Raw genomic sequence first — 8166 nt, forward strand, 5'->3', positions numbered from 1 at the left:
CAAAGACCTAAATGGTCTGGGACCCTTGTAGCTATGGGACTGCCTCTTCTTCTCCACTCCCCAAGGAGCACTAAGATCCAGTGACCAACCCTTGCACAGGACCTCAGTCTCAAATAGATAAGACTGGGCTCAACCTGAGATAAGCTTTCTTGGTGGGACGTTATCCCTGATGAAATCAGGGCCCTCAGGGACCTTCAAAAGTTTTGGAGGGTCTCCAAAAGTGTTGTATAAAGTGTCACTGGAAGTTTAATCGTGTTATATTGGAAGACTACAAGATTTATGTTATTATGGAAATGTATTATTAATAAAGCTACTAATAAAGTTTAAAAAAAAGTTTTGGAGGGTCTCCAAGACAGAGCTGTTCTGACAACTACAGTTGAGGCCAGGAAATATACACCAGACTGTAACTCCAGACTATAAAGAAATGCTGCTTTGGAAGGAGACTCTGAGGCATTGTGCCACACTGTGGTTCAGGGTTGCCAGTCTCCAGGCAGGACCTGGGGATTCCCTGGAATAACAGCTCCTCTCTGGACTCCAAAGATCATATCCCCAATTAAAGGGATGCTTGGTAGGAGGAATTCTGAGGCATTGCACCCCACTGAGGTTCAGGGATGCCAGCCTCCAGTTAGGACCTGTAGAAATCCAAAGAATTACAGCTCCTCTCCTGGGCCTAGTCTGCACACACAGGATAATGTACTTTCAATGTGCTTTGGTAGCTGGATTTTCCTGTGCGGAACAGGAAAATCTACTTCGAAAGTGCATTGAAAGTGCATTATCTATTGTGTGCAGACTAGGTCCTGGCAAGTCCAACCCCCTGCTCAACACAGGATAAACCCTAAGCATCCTAAAGCATCCAAGAAAAGTGTGTATCCAACCTTTGCTTGAAGACTGCCAATGAGGGGGAGCTCACCACCTCCTTAGGCAGCCTATTCCACTGCTGAACTACTCTGACTGTGAAATTTTTTTTCCTGATATCTAGCCTATATCGTTGTACTTGAAGTTTAAACCCATTACTGCGTGTCCTCTCCTCTGCAGCCAACAGAAACAGCATCCTGCCCTCCTCCAAGTGAAAACCTTTCAAATACTTAAAGAGGGCTATCATGTCCCCTCTCAACCTCCTTTTCTCCAGGCTGAACATTCCCAAGTCCCTCAACCTATCTTCATAGGGCTTGGTCCCTTGGCCCCAGATCATCTTCGTCACTCTCCTCTGCACCCTTTCAATTTTATCTACGTCCTTCTTGTATATGTGACCTTGCAAATGCAATTTCTGTTGCAGGATAATTTCCTCGAATTCTGTGAGTTCCATCTTTATACTATCCTGTGTTTTAAATTCTGTTTTAAACCTGGATTTTAATTGATTATATTCTAACCATTTTATTGAAAATCCTTCTTGGGTTAATGTTTGCAGATCTTTCATTTTCTTTGTTTTTGATATAATATCTTGTGTGATCCTAGCTTGCTGAGAAAAAATCATATACACTTCTACTGGCGATTTTAGCTTGGAGGGAGTGGGAGACAGTCTTTCTTTATATTTTTGCCATATTTTAAAAGCCCCTTTTGTCTGGTCTTTTGATTTATTGATGGCCATTTCATAGATAGTTTTCTCTATCCAGTGTTAGGTCTTTGTTCGTTGGATCAATCATCCAATCAGTAAGCATAGTCAACATACCTGCATGTGAATATAGTTTTAAATTTGGCAGGGCTAAACCTCCTCTTTTCTTGGCATCTTGTAGTATTTTAGCTGCTACTCTATGTTTTTTATACGCCCAGATAAAATTATGTAGTTCTGATTGCCATTTATTTAACTGTTTATCGCCCAACGCTATAGGTGAAACTTGGAATAGGAAGTTGATCTTTGGTAGTGTGTTCATTTTTACTATTGCCATGTGAGCTGACCACGAAATCTTCAACTTTACCCACCTTTCCAAGTCACTTTTGACCTTTTTCCATGTTCTCTCATAATTATTTTTCATCAAACCAGTCAAATCTTTATCTAGATATATCCCCAGATATTTTATCAGTTTTAGATTAATTTCACATCCAGATAGTTGTTTAATGAGATATTTTTCGTCATCTGTTATTCCTTGTAGAAATATTTGAGTCTTGGACTTGTTGGAGTGTTGGACTTGTATCCCACATGTCTGCCAAATAAATTTAATAGTTCAAATAATGTTGGAGTCGAAGTAATAGGATCAGTTACAACACACACCACATCGTCTGTGTAGCATTTTATTCTAAACTCTTTGTTTCCTACTTTAAGCCCTTTTATATCATCTGATGCACGTATTTTTGTCAGAATTTCCAGAATTAGATTGAAGAGTAGTGGTGATAGCGGGCAGCCCTGTCTTGAAGGACAGTCCTTCAATGGCTCATCTGTTTCCTCCAGAGTCACAAACAGAGGACAGCAATAGGAGAGAACCAATCCATTGTGGGGTGCCACAAGGAGCAGACCTCTCCTCAGACCTATTTAACATCTTTATGTACCCTCTTGCCCAGCTGATAAGGAGGTTTGGACTGGGATGTCGTCAATCTGTTGATTACACCCAGCTTTTCCTCATGGTGGATGGCCACCCTGACTCAACCCTTAGACTCTGACAGAAGGCTCATAAACTGCATAAAAATGGAGCCACAGTGAAGTCAATTTAAACCATTATTTATCGGGAACTGTTATTATTGCACTGTACAGCCTTTATGCGGAATTCTGGCAAAGTGAAATTGACCAGAATAATCAATGTGAAACCAGACCAAAAAAAATCATTAAAAACAGGAAAAATCAAGACGACAGGAAGATAGCACCGTGCTAGCCCGTTCTGTAACAGGCTCCCGAACCAAGAGAGGGCCAGGAGCAGAAGCACCTGGCAGACCTGAGCGAGGTGCACAAATCTCGCTCACTGGTCGCCCCAGGAGCCGGGAATGGCATCCTGAGGGTCCTACAGATCTGTGGAGACTAAGTTCTCCGGATCATCACTGCTTGTGCTCGGGGCCTCAATGGCGCCACTGTCAAAAACAACTTTCTAATCTTGAAACGACCAGCCGCATAAAATCCTGCATTCTTCTCAGGCTATCTCTTCCCAGCTTGAATAATCAACACAAGGAGCGGTAGTCTGGCGAATTACCATCATAAAGACTGTGTTCTCTGTTCGCTTTCTCTTTCTTTAAAGCCAGGCACTAGCCCCCCTTCTCCACCCCTAACCAATTCGCAAGGTAATTCTTTCTTCGGACGGGAGGCAAGCCAGATAAATACACTCATTAAAATAAACAAAAGAAAGAGCTTAAGATCTTACGACGGAGAGCCCAGCAGGAGTTGTTGACAGAACACGGAGATTGACTAACTGATAACTCCTGATCTCCTGAACTCTCACGAGACACCCTGTCCGTGATCTGTGATTATATGGTGGTGTATGCATCCTGCAGAGTTGATGAATATTGCAATGGAAAACCTAACCAATGCACAGATATATCGCCTATTATGCAAGGGCAATTCAGAGATATTGGAAGTAGTCAAAAAGGTTGAAAAGGAGATTCAAGACACCAAGAAAGAGCTCTCAGACAAAATCTATGGTTTGAAAAAAGTAGTTGATGAAAACACAACTCAGTTGGCAACACACCAAACAAGAATCCAACGTTTGGAAGTTACTCAACAGGAGCGGGAAAGAGTAGCAGAAGACAAATTCGAAGTCCTAGAAGTAGAATCCAAAGCTAGGAACGTAAAAATCAAAGGCATTTCAGAAGAATGTGGGTTAATATGTGATGGGAACTGACTATATACTTCTTAAGATAATATCAGACTATATTCTCATATGTATAAACAATTACTTTGCTAGCTGGTCGTTCTTTTCTTTTTTTCTTCTTTCTGTAAACGCTTTATATATAATTAAAAAAATTATATTGTTTATCATCATCATCATCATCATTTGGATTTATTACCTGCCACTCTGGGCCAATTGCTGTTGAAACCAGAGAGTTTTAAAGTACCCATATGGAAAATCAGATCAGTTTCACAATGTAATAACCATGTTGTGACATCAGTTTTCCCAAAGCAAGATTTGGATTGACATTCCAGTCCAATGAATCTTAATTGTTCTACAGAGTATGTTTTTCCAATAAAACAAATGCTTGCGAAATTTTTTGGCATTCCCTTCCTCTACAGAGCCTTCCTTGGTGGTACAGATCCTTCCATGGTACTGACCCTGCTTAACAGAAAGGAGACAGAAGCAGATGAATATGATATAAATTCACATGTAATGTTTTTAGAAGAAATTGTTACTTTTTACCTCAATGTGCTGTGAGTTTGGATCTGTACCTAATCCACAAAAATTATCCAATATCTCCGCTTTCAGAATGCTGAGTGGTGAAGGAACTAGAAACCACATGGGGCTAGTTCCTTTGGGGCAACAGTTTTGCCCTCTTGCATCTAGGTCTCAGTCAGGCATGCCAGATCTACCTCGTGCCTTGAGAAATAATCGTGCAAAGTCGAGGATATGTTGCTGATCGGCCTGGCATTGCATAATATCAGCGTTGTCTCCATCCTAGCCCTCACCCCTCCATGTTTTGGGATGGGATGGAGATTAGAAGACCAGCATGCATATCACTGTGCCCTTATTATTCAACCTCCTCCCATCGGTATGTCTCCCTTTGCTCTGAATCATTGGAATTCCCCCTCCCAAGGCCCCCACTTTCCAAACTAATTCCCCAGCCCTACTCAGAACTGCACTATCTACCCCTCCCTCCCCACATTGTCAGCAGTCCTAACTAGCATGTAACAATCCCCTTGGCTAGCCGAGAACTCCCTGGATCCCTCTATTCCTAGATTTTCTCTGTGAATAATCCCCAGAGCAGGCACTAAACACCGCCCTAAAAGGCAACTGGTTCTTGCAGTGGAGAAGCCGTTCTTATAGATTCAGGGTGCAGTTCCCCACAGTCACCACCAGATGGTATTAGCAAGTAACTTCTGGAGGGCAATGTTCCTCTGGCTTTACCCGATAGCTTCCGAAGGTTGCAGATTTCCTCGCAGAGGGGAGTTGCTCCTCCTTGGATGACAAAATTGATTGCATCCATGAATCAGACTCATGGCATTCATAGGTTTCTCGTAGAATGTGGCTCTGGGTATGATGGCAACCTATCTGATCCTCCCTCAGGACATTTTGTGGAGTCTTCTCTCCATGGCTTCAGAGTCAAAATGCTTATGGCTGGTTGAAAATGCAATCTCACTTTCTTTCCATCAACACAGAGCGAGAATGATCCCAACTCTACTTACAGTGAAGAGAATCTGGCTCATTGTATTTCTGACTTCTTCACCGCAGGAACAGAAACTTCAGCTTTGTCGCTGCAATGGGCATTGCTTCTCGTGGCAAATCGCCCAGACATCCAAGGTTAGAAGGACTTCTGTATTGACTTGAAGAAAGGCCACCTTTATGTCCCATGGTTGTAATTCTTTTAAGCTTCCATACCGAGCAGCTAATTAACAGCACAAGTTCCAAGGAATACCCCAGCACGTACCTGCAAAGGAAAGCAGAGTGGAAAATAGAACACAGTAGAAAAGAATCCCAAGAATTCTAAATATCATTGTAAAATGGGTAAAATGGATTAGTTCATTAATGCAGTTTTAGGAGGACCTGGATTGATCAAAACCAGGTTTAAAAAATATATTTTATATATTGTTTTAAAATATATATTTTGTGATGTACAATCAAGATAAGCTGTTGTCAGAGATTTTAGGGGAGCATGTGCGAAAGTGCCCTGATTCCCTCTCCCCGCCCTCCTGCAGTAAGAAGCTTCCCGGGTCGCAAGCTTGCAGCCTGGGAAGTTTTTTACTGCGGGGGGCGGGGAGAGGGAACCGCGGCCCGGCGCCCTCGCCTTCGCGGCCCGACACCGGGCCGCGGACCGCAGGTTGGGGACCACTGCCTTGGAATACCAATATTTAAATCTGAACTTTAGAGCTGATCACCAAGAGCTATTATTTAGCTGGGAAGGTAGGGGAAAGTCTGTAGATAAAAAGAAAAGTGTGGCGCTGCCTTGATCTCTACTCTCTGACGATCTGGATGACACTGGAGGCTTTTCAGATGCCTCAACTGTTCAGATTCAGCCCCTGGTACCCTTGCAGGGGCTGCCAGGGGAGGTGTGGGACCCTTTTGTAGTGCCCCCAATCCTGCAGGACACAGAGTCAGAGTTAGCAGGAAGTTGTCACACTGCTCACACTGCTAACTTTCCTGAATCTCCAGAAGATATTGCTTAAAAACCTTCCCCTGCAAAAATGCTGTGCAATGAAACACTGATAGCAGCACTTCACAGAGCTCTCCTCCCACTGAAACCTTCTGTAGTCCTGACTGACCTCCAAACGCTGTCCACTCTGAGTTCCACTCCAAAAGTCTTCAGCTATTTCCAAGCTAAGAGCTGGAAACCCTAAATCAGATTGAATAAACAGGGAATAAAGCATTTTTACTTTATGGTAGTTGACTGGTTATCCAGGAGTACATAAAATTTCTCTAATTTCTTTAGAGCAGGGGTCAAGCAATTACTGGTGTCCCTGGGACACAACAACTACTAGCATTGGGACAGTGACTGGGAAATAGCAATGTCCTTGTTTGTATGCATCCTGAAGCAACAGTTTCATTCTTCCAGGGGACCGTTATTCTGCTTTGCCTGCCCCCTTTTCTGGCTGATTGCCACTTCCTGGAGGAGGTATAATGTTATCTCTCTGGGTAATTGCCAGCACCACCTGGTTGTTGTACAGGGCTGCCTGCTTGAGCATCAGGACTCAAAGCTGCCCCTCCCAGTTGGGAAGCCTCACTTCCAAATCTCCCACAGCCCAGCACATAAGCAACATGGAGATAATTTACTGCAGGGTACACCCCTCCAGATGAGTAGCTGCTTTCCAAGTTCTTTCCCATGACCCTGGGCTTTCAATTTGCTCTGGGCTACTATTTCCAATGTGTAAGTGCATAACGTTGATTAGGGAACCACTGACAGCTTCAAATTTTAAAAAAGTATTAAAGGAATAATATTTAAAGGCATACTTTTAGCACAGCACAGAGTTCAGCAAAAGTCAAGAGAAATAGGGTTAAACACAGTCCTTCTGTCCCACTGTGAAAAATAACCCTATCTGATATAAAAAATAGTTTACACTCCTTTCTTAAGAGATGACAAATTCTTAGTGGATAATCACCCATTCACCTGGCAGCCACATGGTCCAAGATGTCTGCTCACCTTTTATCAAACCACCGCAGCCAAAAGAGACCCTCCAGGGGCTTCAATCACTTTCTGGGCATTCTGGGAAGAAGAAATTCTTCTCCCCTCTCAGATTCTGCCTACAGGAAGCGGAAACAGCTTGGACAACTCCTTTGTTTCCTGGCTTGATCAATTAGCATTGGAAGAAAGCTGAGCAAGTGATTAATGTCACCCTTCCTCTCTCACCGCAGGTCAGAGGAAAACAATCTCTGTCCTTTTGATATAGCCTAGAAAGGGGGGGGGGTGGCATTTCACCACACCTGTTGATAGCTGTTCATAGGGTTCTCTGAAGGATTAAATTTAGGAATATTTTCTTCTAGAACACAGTGTTTTTAGGGATCAATAAATTTCCAAAATCTTGTGACAAATATTAGTATGACCTTTGGTTACAAAACAACTGAAAGGTAAATTCTATCATTTCTTTCTTTGTTTGTTTGATTTTTATACTGCTCTTCTGTTGGACCAGCTCAGTGCAGTGTACAATATATGTATATACAATAACCAAAAAATTAAAAGAACAATGGCCTTTAGTTTAAAATATCTGTGCCAGTAGCCCCATTTCTTGAACCTCTTACCATCATCATCCAACAAATCATCCAACATCATCCAACAAAGGTTGGATACATACTTTTCTTGGATGCTTTAGGGTGCTTAGGGCTGATCCTGCGTAGAGCAGGGGGTTGGACTAGATGGCCTGAATGGCCCCTTCCAACTCTATGATTCTATGATTCTATGATCATGCTCAAGTCAGAGTTTTTTCTGGATCAGCAATAGTTGATGGTAGATGGTAAACAAATGGGAGGAGGGGCCCATAGATTTTAGCATATCATTGGCCCAACCAAAAGCCTGGTGGAAGAGCTCCTTACAGGCCCTGCAGAACTGTGGTAGCAACTGCAAAGCCTGGATATGTTCCAGGAGCTCAATCCATCTGGCCCTGGT

General features: G+C 42.9%; 1 long non-coding RNA gene across 1 annotated transcript; it reads right to left on the bottom strand.

The window, feature by feature from the left end:
• Window positions 1-2684: 2684 nt before the first annotated feature.
• LOC143842894 (uncharacterized) lies at window positions 2685-6405 on the bottom strand. Its single transcript, XR_013233388.1, has 3 exons — window positions 6332-6405; window positions 5258-5499; window positions 2685-4190 (listed from the first exon to the last, which is right to left on the bottom strand). It is a non-coding gene; the product is annotated as an uncharacterized LOC143842894 (long non-coding RNA).
• Between the last annotated feature and the right edge of the window lie 1761 nt (window positions 6406-8166).

The sequence above is a fragment of the Paroedura picta genome, chromosome 8, assembly GCF_049243985.1.
Source record: "Paroedura picta isolate Pp20150507F chromosome 8, Ppicta_v3.0, whole genome shotgun sequence".
In the NCBI taxonomy this organism is placed as follows: Eukaryota; Metazoa; Chordata; class Lepidosauria; order Squamata; family Gekkonidae; genus Paroedura; species Paroedura picta.